Source organism: Solanum pennellii, chromosome 4, assembly GCF_001406875.1.
Source record: "Solanum pennellii chromosome 4, SPENNV200".
NCBI lineage: Eukaryota > Viridiplantae > Streptophyta > Magnoliopsida > Solanales > Solanaceae > Solanum > Solanum pennellii.
Window position 1 is genome coordinate 25,681,202 of NC_028640.1, and position 12,459 is coordinate 25,693,660.

Consider the following 12,459-nt stretch of genomic DNA (forward strand, 5'->3'; position numbering starts at 1 on the left):
AAAGGGGGGGGGGGGCAAAGTGGAGATATTAGAACATAGATAGCTCTTTTGTATATGTCTATTAGGGAATGTGGGTGATGTAATTAATAGTGGCTATATCACCTATTTTTTGAGACTTTTGTCTTAATGTCCAATTAAGTTTTGAGAGTGGCTATTTCGCCAACTCTCCCAAATGTCTCATCACACCTTTATTCTATCTAAGTAACAAATTGAAAATGACAATGAGAGAGACCAAAATATGAAAAGGTTATGACACAACTTGACATCTTATCCAAAAATGTCATGGGGCTGGTGCCCGAGTGTCAATCCTGTGGGGGTTGGGTGTATGAATCTTGGGGAGTTGAAATTTGATGCCCTGTATAACAAGGAGGTGAACTTTCTAGCAAACCAAGGTGGTGGCTATTGTTCAAAATACCCTAGACAGGGTGGAAATCAAGGTTGAGGTAGAGATGAAGGATGGAAAGATAGAGATCGTGAATGTAGGGACCATCATCCTAATTGGAAAGATGGAGAGAAATATCGATATATGCCCCAATGAGCTTCAAAAGCTAAAGGATTCGGAAGGTTAATAGTCTGAGGATATGCTCTCGCATATCCATAAAAAAGTTGAAGGATCGGACAAGATGCTGAAAGACATGAAAGAATATGTATCCACCCTTAGTCAAAGTGTTACCTCCCATTCAATTTCTGTGAAACAGTTGGAAACCCATATGGGTCATATTTCATCTCACCTAAATCTGAGACAACAAGGGGGTTTTCCTATTGATACTATGGCCAGCATAAGAATGAGGTTTGAAAGTAGACTTGTGTCATGCCGCGACGTTAACTAAGACGATGTTTGGGAGGCAACCCAAAATCCTTTTATTACTTTTATGTCTTGATAAAATGATGGTGTGTTGTTTGTATAGGCTAAATGTGGGGAAACACTTTAAAAGGTGTATGAAGGCGATCAATAAGTCCATAGTTGGCTAGCCGCCGACAAGTTTGATGACCCTGACTTTTTTTGCTATTTTCCTCAAGACATCTTCAGATTAGATCCTGTAAAACTCGGAGGTTTGTAGAAATTATTGGCGAATCGCCAACCAACTTTGCAACCTCGATGAAGAACTTCATTCGGATTCCTATGGAAACTGGGGATCTTTTCAAATTCATTGAACAAACTAGACACTCGACACTTCAATGAGTGATTGGGCGAGCTTTACTAATATCATCAAATGGTTGGAATTTGAATGGACGTTGCACGCCAATAGTTTAAATGTCCAAATTTGTTTACTCTTTCTCACTTTTCCCCTTCATAAACTCACACCTGCACTATAGTTTTATTGTTCTTCCACTTTTAGACTGTTTAAGTGTTGAAATCGTGCTCGGATCTGGATTGCATTGTTGCGAAGCATCTCCGTATCATTTTAATTGACATCAAAGGTTGGTAGTTCGAACCCTACATCTATTTTTTCAAAATTGTACTCATTTGCATAATGTGAATCTTGTTGAATCTTTATTGGATATCTCTGTGTTAATTTGATTGCATGATTTATCGATCACTATTTGATAGTTTTGCTTAATTGGGAAAATCCCACTCGAGTGTTCTTTGAGTTAAATTATTTTCACTATGGAAATGTACATATGCTATGGGTATTAGTTGAATTTGTGTAGTAGAAGCTTAAAAATGTTATTATCAGGGGTTGCGGGGTTGAATTAAGAAAATGGGTTGTACATAGGCACGTTGAGCCATTTGGCGAGCTGGGTCAAGCTCGCCAAACCACTCAGCAATTTGCCTAACGTCACCTTTCGTTTTTAATTTAATGCTAAATATGTTAAATGTTTGGTAGCATTTGGCGGAATGCTTGACATCGTCGAAAGCTCCCCGCGACTTGCAAAGGACTTCTTGATTCACCTTTTTTTCCTGCACATTTGGACCTTATACATACTATGGTTGATGAATTATCTAAGTGGACGATCACTTCACCAACTGGTTTGGTGAAGTGATTCTACACTTGATATCCCTCATGCTCCTGTTTAACTTTTTCTCAAAGTCTTAGCAGAGATTGCTAGACCCAAAGTTGTAGGGAGAAATATTCCACACAGACATATAAGAGCACAAGAGCTTAAAAGAGACGAAAAGATAGCAGAACTAGACAAGGAAAGGAAAGAAAAGAAGAAAGCGAGTTCCAGCAGGAGGGTTCCCATTGACCCCACAAATCCATCGTGGAAACAGGGGTTTATAAATTTAATACAGGCCTTCAAATAATCTCAAGATGTGGATAAGATGGTAGAGGAGAATATAGTTGCTGAAGCCGCAATCGAAGCAACAAAATCTGCTGCAACCCAGAAGCAAGATGGCGCAACTCCGAGTATTAGTACCCAGATCCAAATCTATGCATCGTGCACTGATGCTCTGTTAGATGGAGAGACAGTTTAGACAGGATCCCTTCTTCACCTTTCTCTCTGTCTTACTTTGATTACACATTCATATACTTCTATTTTTCACATTTGAGGACAAATATTTTCTTTTATGATGGGGTGAGACTCACTTTTGTGTTATTTAAATCATGTTTCGATCATATTTCGGTTGTCTATTTTCAAAATTGTGTTTTATACTGCTTGTGCGATTGTTTGAACTTATGTCTCCTCTTTTGGTAAAATTGCAAAACATTTTGATCTTTTCAAAAAAAAATTATTTTTCGAAAATTTTTGCCACCGCTTGTGTTAGGTTGTTGTTCTCTTGCAAATTTAACTTTTGGTTTTGATCAATACCAATGACTTAAATAGTTCTCTCAATCAATAAAATATGAATGTGCGGTTACGACGAGACCAAATTAGTTGCATAGACAATATGTGAACTCTTTGCATCTTGTTGTGATTAGCCATGTATCAAATTGATTCTCTTGCGATGACTGTCTCACACTAGCAACAGTGTGCATTCTTGTTTTACTTAAGTGTCGAAGCCTAGTGTGATAAGCTTACCTTGAACGATGCATGAATAAACCTAGAATTTGCCCCTGTTAGTCAAGTCAATTAAGTAATGTTTTTTCTTGAAATGATCTTACACAATTTTATAGAGTGTGAACCAAATTGATATATACCTTTTTTGTACCTCCCTTGTGAGTATGTGAACCTATTTTCAACACCCTTTGTGCCTTAACCTTTTTTTAGAAGAAACTGTATAAAGACTATACCTTTCTTAACCCATCTCCCATAATACTCATGAATGATTGGTTTGATTGAAATAGCCAACTTAGGGTAAAAGCCTAAGTTGGGGGTGTCATGAAAAGAAAAAAGAAAACTCAAAAGAAGTGCAAGGAAAATCTCCATTGACCCATGGTGTTGCGAAAAGATGGAACCCTCCATATATAAAAAAAAAGGGAAGAAAAAGAAAATAAATGAAAAAGAAAATTTGTGGAATAAAATTCAAAATGGAATAGGTTTCAAAGAAATCCTTGGGAAATAAAATATAGGATGACTTATGAGCACTAACAAAGATGAGGGAGGAATAAGAAATGAAGTGTTATGAGCACCACAATTCAGAAGGACCATTATCCACTGAGCCTAAATGAACATACCTTTGCACTCAGCCCCATTACAAGCCTTAGAAAGACCTTTTTGATCTTGAGAAAGCGGAAACGAATGTTGAATGGAAAGTAAGGGAAAATCTATGGGTGAAAGTATGCACTATGTTTCTCTTTATGAGAGTGAGCGTTGTATCCGATTCATGAACTTTAAATTGATTTTACACTTGTGTGTGAAAATGGAATCATCATTTGTGTGAGGGCAGTCAAATGTTTATGTTTGACCTAGAACTTGCATTTGAAGCAAGTAATGCGAGCTTGAGAATCTTTGATAATGGTGTGTCACAACTTGAATCTTTGAGTACACAATTGATCCTTGCATAAGTAGTTTAAGTATGGTTGTGTGCATTCATGGTTGAGTCTTTTGTAGCACTATTTGAGACATCCTTTTTGAACCGCTGAACTTGAGGACAAGAAAAAGTTTAAGTTGGGGGTGTTGATGAGTCCATTGATTAGACTCATTTATATCTATATTTTAATAGAGATTGTGTCCTCAAATTCTTATTTTATCTCAATATCTGATAAAAACACGTAAGTTTCAAGTTTTGAGGAGTTAAGGAAACATGGTCACTATGTTGCAAAAAGGCTTAGAAAAGTTAAAAAAACAAAAGCTTGATCATCTGTAATAGGCATGGATGCCGCCTTTTGTTCCAGTATGCTGAGCCATGAAGAAAGAAGATCAAATCGATGGAGAAAGGAACAGTCGGTGTATCGCAGAATAGATCTATGGATCAGTACTGTCCCGCCCAATGATCCAGGAGACACAGACGCGGCGGGCAAGAACAAAAAGGCGATGAACTAGAAGATAGGTGAATCTCAGAGTCAATCGGCAATTTCTACTAACCTCACCGAATAATCCGCCGCACCACAAATCTGAAAGCTATAAATACAAGTAGAATAATAGGGTTTGTGAGAGTTGGATAATTTTCTCTTAGGATTCCAACTTAGCTACAAATAATATCATATTTTGTTAGTACTTTTTATATTTTACTCTCAAATTTGTAAAAGGTTTGAAGAGTTGAAGAAGAAATGGTCTCTTCTCCTTCGATTTGGAAGTGGGTCTCATTGATTCTTCTTTCTTTGCTTAAATCAAGACTTATTTTTCTATACCCATTTGATTTCAAAATTAGTGTAGGTATAATTTCGTATATCTTTATGTGTGGCTAAAACCTCATTCTTAGGGTGTGATTTAGCAAATATGAGTTAATGTTATTGTGGGGTCTTGCTTATTGATAGCTTCGATGTAGATTAATGGTGATTTCATCTAGTGGTTGTGGTTTAATCGAATGGATTTTCAGTTGCAAATAAAAGTTCACCCATGTGTTTTTAGCTTGCTCGAGAGAGAGGCCGCAAAAACGTGACTGCTAAATTGATGGCCAAAGGAGTGGGTTGACATTGGGTTCCGCCTGAGAGGGTGCGCCCTAGTCCCACATCCTAACACTCATCTCAAGAGAGTGAGTGGGGTAAGTCATAGACTGGTCTTCATGCGACACGTGGGTGTCCAAGAAGAATCCATTTGAAGCAGAAATAGGGTGAGTTGCTCAAGAGAGAACTTCCTTCCATAAAGCTTAGCCTAGTCACTATTTTACTACAGATTTTCTATGGAAAGCATGAACCCAATAATCAATAGTAGCTTGTATTGCGGTTACATCCCAAGAATTCCCCCTCTCATTGCTTAATTTCTTGTTATTTCTGCTATTTTTACGATACATGTGACGAAACCCCCCATTTGATATTTGACATTTTCATGTCTTCCCTTTCATTTACTATGTTTTTAATAGTTAATTTCCTTAGCTACGACTAATTAGAATGAGATTCTAATTAGCTACAACTTTTCAGTACCACTCCTTTTGAATACGACCCCAACCCTCAATTGGGTTACAATATTATCAACTATTGTAGACACTTGAACAGTAGTTAGTGACATGGGTCACGATAAAAATCACATATTTATTCAAAAGTGCCTCATAGAACTAAGCCCATGTCATCATAGGTGATTTGGCTAGCCTGCACTTAAGATAAGACCTCCTCACTACTTTGTTGGCCCATCCATATGGAAAGCAATGTCATCAACCTTGTGCACACCTTCGATCCGAGCTCATGCAAACTCTCCTGGAAACTCATAAAAATTTGTGGGTACCTATTCTGAAGCATCAGAGAACCTTAGAAGGACCCAACTCAATAAATCATTCCAATATTATATTTGCTTTTTAGAAGACATAATTGGCCTAATATCCATAGGCAGAGCAATTGATAGCACTGGTGGAACCACTAAGGTGAGGAGCTGGAGTAACAGGTTGCACCCCTAGTATTTGAAAACCTTATTCCTCTATCACTAAATATATTAATCAGTCCATGACCCCAGGATGATGCACAAGATACTAACATGGCAGTATATATTATTGTTGCATATTTTAAGTAGTTTTCTGGAAAATACAAACCTATTTCTACTTTGGTTTCTAACTACAAGAGAGATCAAAAGATTTAGTTGATTTGATTGAAAAACATAATGATGAAATTGAAACACTTGAGACTTGGGATAGTGGGAAGTTGTTACAACCCACAAGTACCCCCTAGAAGAAGGGAGCACTCTTGAGTCGTCACACGGTGTACTTGACCCTTCCGAGGTCTTGTACAAGCCTCTTAGCTATCATTCATTACATAAGTATGAAAAGTAGTGAGAAATTAAAACTTTTCATAACAATATAATAAAAACTCTTTTATAATTACTAAGGAATAAGTCTCGTCATCACAAGCCTACTAAAAGACACAACTTAAATATCTTAGGGTCACGACCCTTTACATTGAAAGAAGTATACAATAAGTCTTATACAAAAACTAAAGAAATATAGACTATATCCTCAAATATATGAGGACATACCAAGTCTTGAGAGAGTCAACTTACCAAGCTTTGCCTCCTAGGAATCTTCACTTGCCTTCAACCTATACTTATAGAGTATATAAAAGTATGGGGTTAGTACAAACATTGTACTAAGTATAGCATTATGCAAAAACAGACGTAAAAGGGACATTTTAGTTTAAATAAGACATTCATGCTATTTATGTAAAACCTTCATGAATATAGTAATAGAACAACATATAATTCATCGTTTAACACATACGGTAAAACTCCTATAATTTTAACACAAGACCACACTTTAAAGTGAACTCATTTACCTTGAAGTTTCCCTATACAAAGTTATCCTAAGACTCACTAAGGTAAGACATAAAGGAACCGCCCATACAATCCCTACAATACAGACCTAAGTGATCCTCAAGACTACCGATGATAAGCTTACATCCCACGTGTAACAGGCGAACATTCAATATCAAAGACACTAGAGAAACATACTTGCATAAGGACTTCACATAAGAGTCCTTCTCCAAGACAACCCCCAAGTTAGACATAGTGCAATGTGAAAGTAGCATCCCATACTACTACTCCCACCAAGTGCTCCTTGAAGATTCCCTTTGATTAGGCATACCACATTCATCATTCATAAACTTCATCATACAAGACATAATCTTAAAAAAATTTTTAACATTAGACATTAAGTCACATAACTTCATTTACATCACATAATGACCCATTCCTACATTTCATATAGGGACACACCAAGACTCCCTCTAAATGCTTACTTGTGCAATGGGTAGATAGCATCCCATACCACCACCACCCTAAGTAGTACAACCTTTGGAAGACTTAGTTTATTACATTCTTTTGTGCGGGCTATATTTAACCGACATAGACCATGAGGTATACTAGGTGCAATAAGTCGCGATCGCCGATCCATTACCTCCCTTTGGTCCATTCCATCGCCTTTTTGCTTTTGGCCTTATACATCTTCATGTTTAGTAACTTTGGATGATATAGTACTGTATCATGGAACCGTTCGACGACTTGCTGACTGTTCCTTCCTATCACTGACTTGATTTTATCCTTCAGGGCTTGGCACACTGAAACATTAGGCAAGACCAAGGCCATTTGGTGACTCTACCAATGGTTTAGACGATCATCAGGACTTCTTTTCTTCGTTCTTTAGGTTGCCTTGTTTCTTTTTGCTCACTATTGTGCATGCTTTATTACTCAATCCAAATGCCTAAAAATCAATTACATCAATTATTGGAACAAAATATGCATTTGAGGACACTGAATCTATTAAAATAAATCCCTAAATGAGTCCAAATCGTGGAATCATCAATGTCCCCAACTTAAACTTTGCTTGTCCTTATGTTTAGCAGCTCGAAAAGGATGTCTCAAATAGTGCTACACAAGATTCAATCATAAAAACACACAAAAAGGATTAAGTTACTCATGCAGGGATCAATTGTGCACTCAAAGATTCAATTTGTGACTCACCATTATCAAAGAATCTCAAGTTCGGAGTAGCTGCTCCAAATGCAAATTTAAGCTCAACAAAGGTACTCAAATGCCCTCACAATAAGAATGATTTCATATTCACACACTATGGTTCAACAATTAAAAGCTTTGGAATTAAATGCAACACTCACACTCACAAAGATGAACATAATGCATGATTTTACCAATAAGTTTTCCCTTATTTTCCAGCCAACAATTGTTTCAGCTCACTCAAGATCAAAAAGTTCTTTTCAACGCTTGTAACGGGGTTGAGTGCAAGGGTAAGGTCATCTAGGCTCAATGGTTTTAATCCTCATGAAATGTGGTGTGTACAATACTTTCTTTCCTTTTCTTCGTCATTTTCATTCGTGCTTACAAGTCATCCCATTATTCACTTTCCATGGACTGTTGGAAACACCATTTTCTTTGCACTTTCACAACTTTTTCGCTCTTTTTTCTTTTTCATTCTTTTATTCTTTCTTTTATGGAAGGGTTCCATCTTTCTCCAAATCACAGGTTAAAGGGGACTTCTTTGCATTTTTTGATTTGCCTTTTCTTTTCACCACACCCTCAACTTAAACTTTTGCTCTAAGTTGATATTCACATAAACCACAGATCATGAGGATTATGGGTAATGGACCAAGAATAGTCACAATTTCATCATATTTCTTCTAAGAAAAGGTTAAGGCTCGAAAGATGTTCAAGCAGACTTCACACACTCACAAGGTAAGCCACAAAAAGAGGTATGATGTCAAACTATTTCACACTCTTCAAAGTTTCCTAATATAATATCAAGAAATTGCATCACTAAGTTAACTTGATCAACAGGGTTTTTTATAGGTTTCATCGCACATGGTTCACTATAATCTCATCACCCAAGACATTGACACCAATTTCAAACAAAACTCACACTTTCCCTAGTGTGCAATGTTCATCACAGGAGACTCAATTTGATAGTTGGCTAGTAACAACAAGATGCAAAGAGTTAACATATTGCTTATGCAACTTCATCTGGCCCCATTGTAGCCGAACATTCATTTTTGCTTCTGAGCACTATTCAAGTCATCGGTATAGATCGAGACCGATACTCAAATTTGCAAGAGAATAGCCACATTCAAACACAACAAGAGACGTCATTTCAGAAGGGTCCAAAATCAGTTGCAATTAAAAATAAGGAGCCATAAGCTTAATCATCCAGAAAAAACAATATAAAAGATTTCTTGATGTGTTCGTTTCATCTACAATCATTAAAAATATTAAAAGTGTGTTGATAAATCACAACAAATTTAGACTATTATTGTTAGAGTATTCCAACTACGCCAAGACCTCTTTCCTTCAAACATATTTCCTTATCAAAATCCTACAAGAAAGAGTAAGCAAATGAGCACCATATATTCAATATACTAGAGGGGTAATAATTGAAAAGGACAAGAGCTAAGTCGTTGTTACTGATTTATCTCTATTTCTTGTAATGCTTATCCAATAAACCTTTGTTCTAGAGCTAACATTATAAACTTTCTTGATTTCATAGAGAAGCATTCTCTAGTTATTGAAACACATTGCAGTAGAACAACAATTTTTTTATGGTAGTAGTTGATTACATCACATTAGTTGAGAGAAGTAAGCTTTGATCAAAAATAGGGAAAAGTTGAGAATTTGTTTACAATTTTACTGTATGTTATATTGTTATGTCCTTTCCCATTATATTTGGACCAGAGACATGTGTAGCATACAGAGGCGGATCTAGGATTTAGAGTCTATGGGTGCCAAGTAAATTTATCGATCAAATCAGTTTAGGAGTTGAATCAAATTATTTGTCTTACCGGTGTATATGACAAATCAAACAACAAAATATAAACAATAATAAGATGACACTTATATATATATATATATATATATATATATATATATATATATGTATATATATATATATATGTATGTATGTATAAAGTTTCCGTCGGAGCTCGTGGGTGGCGTGCCAACTCCACTGGCCTTAATAGATCCGCCCCTGATTGTATAATACCACTAGGTTAAGATAAATCCAACTCTTCCGATACAAAACCTAAGACTATAGGTAAACTTCACGTAATTACAATAAATAGTATACATGAACTCATAAATCAAAAAATATATGGGTTCAATGCTAAGAGTTTTATGATAAAACCCCATAAAACTTAAATTTTGAATCCTCCTCCTATCTGAATAGCATTCAAGAATAATACCAACAATATTTTCTTCACAAACACATAATGATAAATCATATACAAAAAGGGTATCATGTAGTACCCTTAAAGCATCTCTACAGGAAATTTCAATAAAACATACAATGTTTACCTTTTACTAGATTTTATTTTCGTACTTCATCCTGAGGGGCTTTCAGCTCATCTGTTTTACAAAATAGAAACAAGAAACTAAATATAAATAAATTAGTATATATACTTATCTTCGCAGAAGTTTTCTTTATTTTAATCTTATTTGTGAGTCTTTCATTGATAGCACAGGTTCAACACAAGTTAGAGCAGCTGGAGATGCTGTTTGTTGTTGTTGACATCACTGAAGTGGAGGATAAGACAAAAGTACGCTCGCCGGTCGGAGCTGAACCTCGCACTGTTTGTGGCCGGCGCAGCCTTCGCTTGCTGGCGAAAAGAATGAATCGGAGGCGGCGCCTGATTGCCGGCTGCTCGTAGGCTGGCGACGTTTGCTACTTTGCCTGAGCTGCTAGAAGAATAGAGGAGAGGGATAGACAGGGGAGGAGGATATGGAGATGAGAGGAAGATAAAGAAATAAGGATGGCTTATGGTTTTGGTTCTTTTGGTTTCAAAATAGATAAGAATAAAGATTTAATCTCAGCCTTTGGTTTGAATGATATGGACGACCAAGATTTGATCTTGTAGTTGATTTGGATGAAAGAATGACTGAGATTAAAGAATAGGGCTTTTGAGAATGAAATTAAATCAGATAGGCTATAATTGACAAACGATATAATAGAAATAAGCAAATGGCCATAATTGACATGAGATTGAATATGAAAGGTTGGAGTTAAAATAGAATTGGTTTGCATGAGGGCTATGAATTAAAAAAAATTGAATAAAAGAGGTTATAATTTAAATAATTTAAGGGGATATTAAGGAAATGTTATTCAATTAATAAAATACTACATATATTAAAGTATTTTCATATAATTAAATACACCCAAATTCAAAAACATTTAAATAAAGTAGTTATTTCGAGTATAACTAGCAATAAATATATTAATTTAATAACAATAAAAATAATTAAATTATAATAATTGATAATTTTATAAATTAGAGATACTATAGTATATAATTTTAGACAAAATCGATTAAAATTTAAAAATTCGTAATATATTTTAAAAATACATATTTAATTGAATAAGTCGGTCAAAATTGAGCGTCAACTATATATATACTAGACACATGCGGTCTTGCTAGCACGGACCCAATATCTGTTATTTTTTGTTTCACTTTATGTCATACAAATAAAATTTAGAGATTCGATTAAATTTTAATATGATTTTCAAATATTTTAAATTGTTAATTATTGTAATTTATAGTATTATTATATAATTTTTAAATACTACTATAGGTTACTTAACTTGACGAATATATGTAAAATAAATAAAATTTCAAGAGTCAATGTATTGTTAATTATAGTGTGGAACTACACATGGAAGTAAACATGTTGACGGCCTCCTGTGTGGTTAAAGATGAAATAACTAAAATATGAATAAGAAATATATTTATTATTACGAAATGTCAAAAGCCTCAAATTAATAAATAAGTTGAAATTAGTTAAAGACCTTTACTAATCAAAACAGATATTTTCAAGCTGAAAATCTCGTAAATCAATAAGCAGATGTAGAGGTCTTTAATTATCGAAAATACTAATTGATTTACGAAAAAAAGAAGATGCTAAAATTAAAATGAAAATCTCGTAAATCAATTAGTAGATGTAGAGGTTTTTAATTATCAAAAAAATCAATTGATTTGCGGAAAAAAAAGAAGAACTTGAAATTAAAACAGAAATTTAAAAAAAATTATGTTGTAATAGGTTTGAACCCTAAACCTTGGGGTTGAAATAATGAGCCTAAACTAGTAGGCCAAACAACTAATTATGTAAATAAGCACACAGTTGAAGCAAACATGTTGACCCTGAGTTATGTATAAATATTTGTATAACATTGTAAATTTTAAGTTGTATTTATTAAATTAATTCAAAACTTTTAATGTAAAATAAGTTATTTATATTTCTACGATAGTACATCTTTTCTAAGATAATATCTAAAGATGTAATTGTATGTAATAAATGACCCATTATATGGATAAAACAAATACATACAAATATTATTAATATTGTAAATTTTAAATAAAATTTATAATTAAAAATTTTTTCTGTGAGGCCAGGAACTCTGAAATAACTCCTAACTTAGTGAGAATTATTAGAAAATCCCTCCCCCCCGGTTCATTTTACATGTCAACTTTTTATTTGACATGCCTATTAAGAAAAAATAAT

General features: G+C 34.7%; 1 long non-coding RNA gene across 1 annotated transcript; it reads right to left on the bottom strand.

Annotated features, from left to right (window-relative positions):
• Positions 1 to 7,087: 7,087 nt before the first annotated feature.
• On the bottom strand, positions 7,088 to 10,738 carry LOC107017977. The gene is made up of 2 exons (XR_003577878.1): positions 10,261 to 10,738; positions 7,088 to 9,934 (listed from the first exon to the last, which is right to left on the bottom strand). It is a non-coding gene; the product is annotated as an uncharacterized LOC107017977 (long non-coding RNA).
• Between the last annotated feature and the right edge of the window lie 1,721 nt (positions 10,739 to 12,459).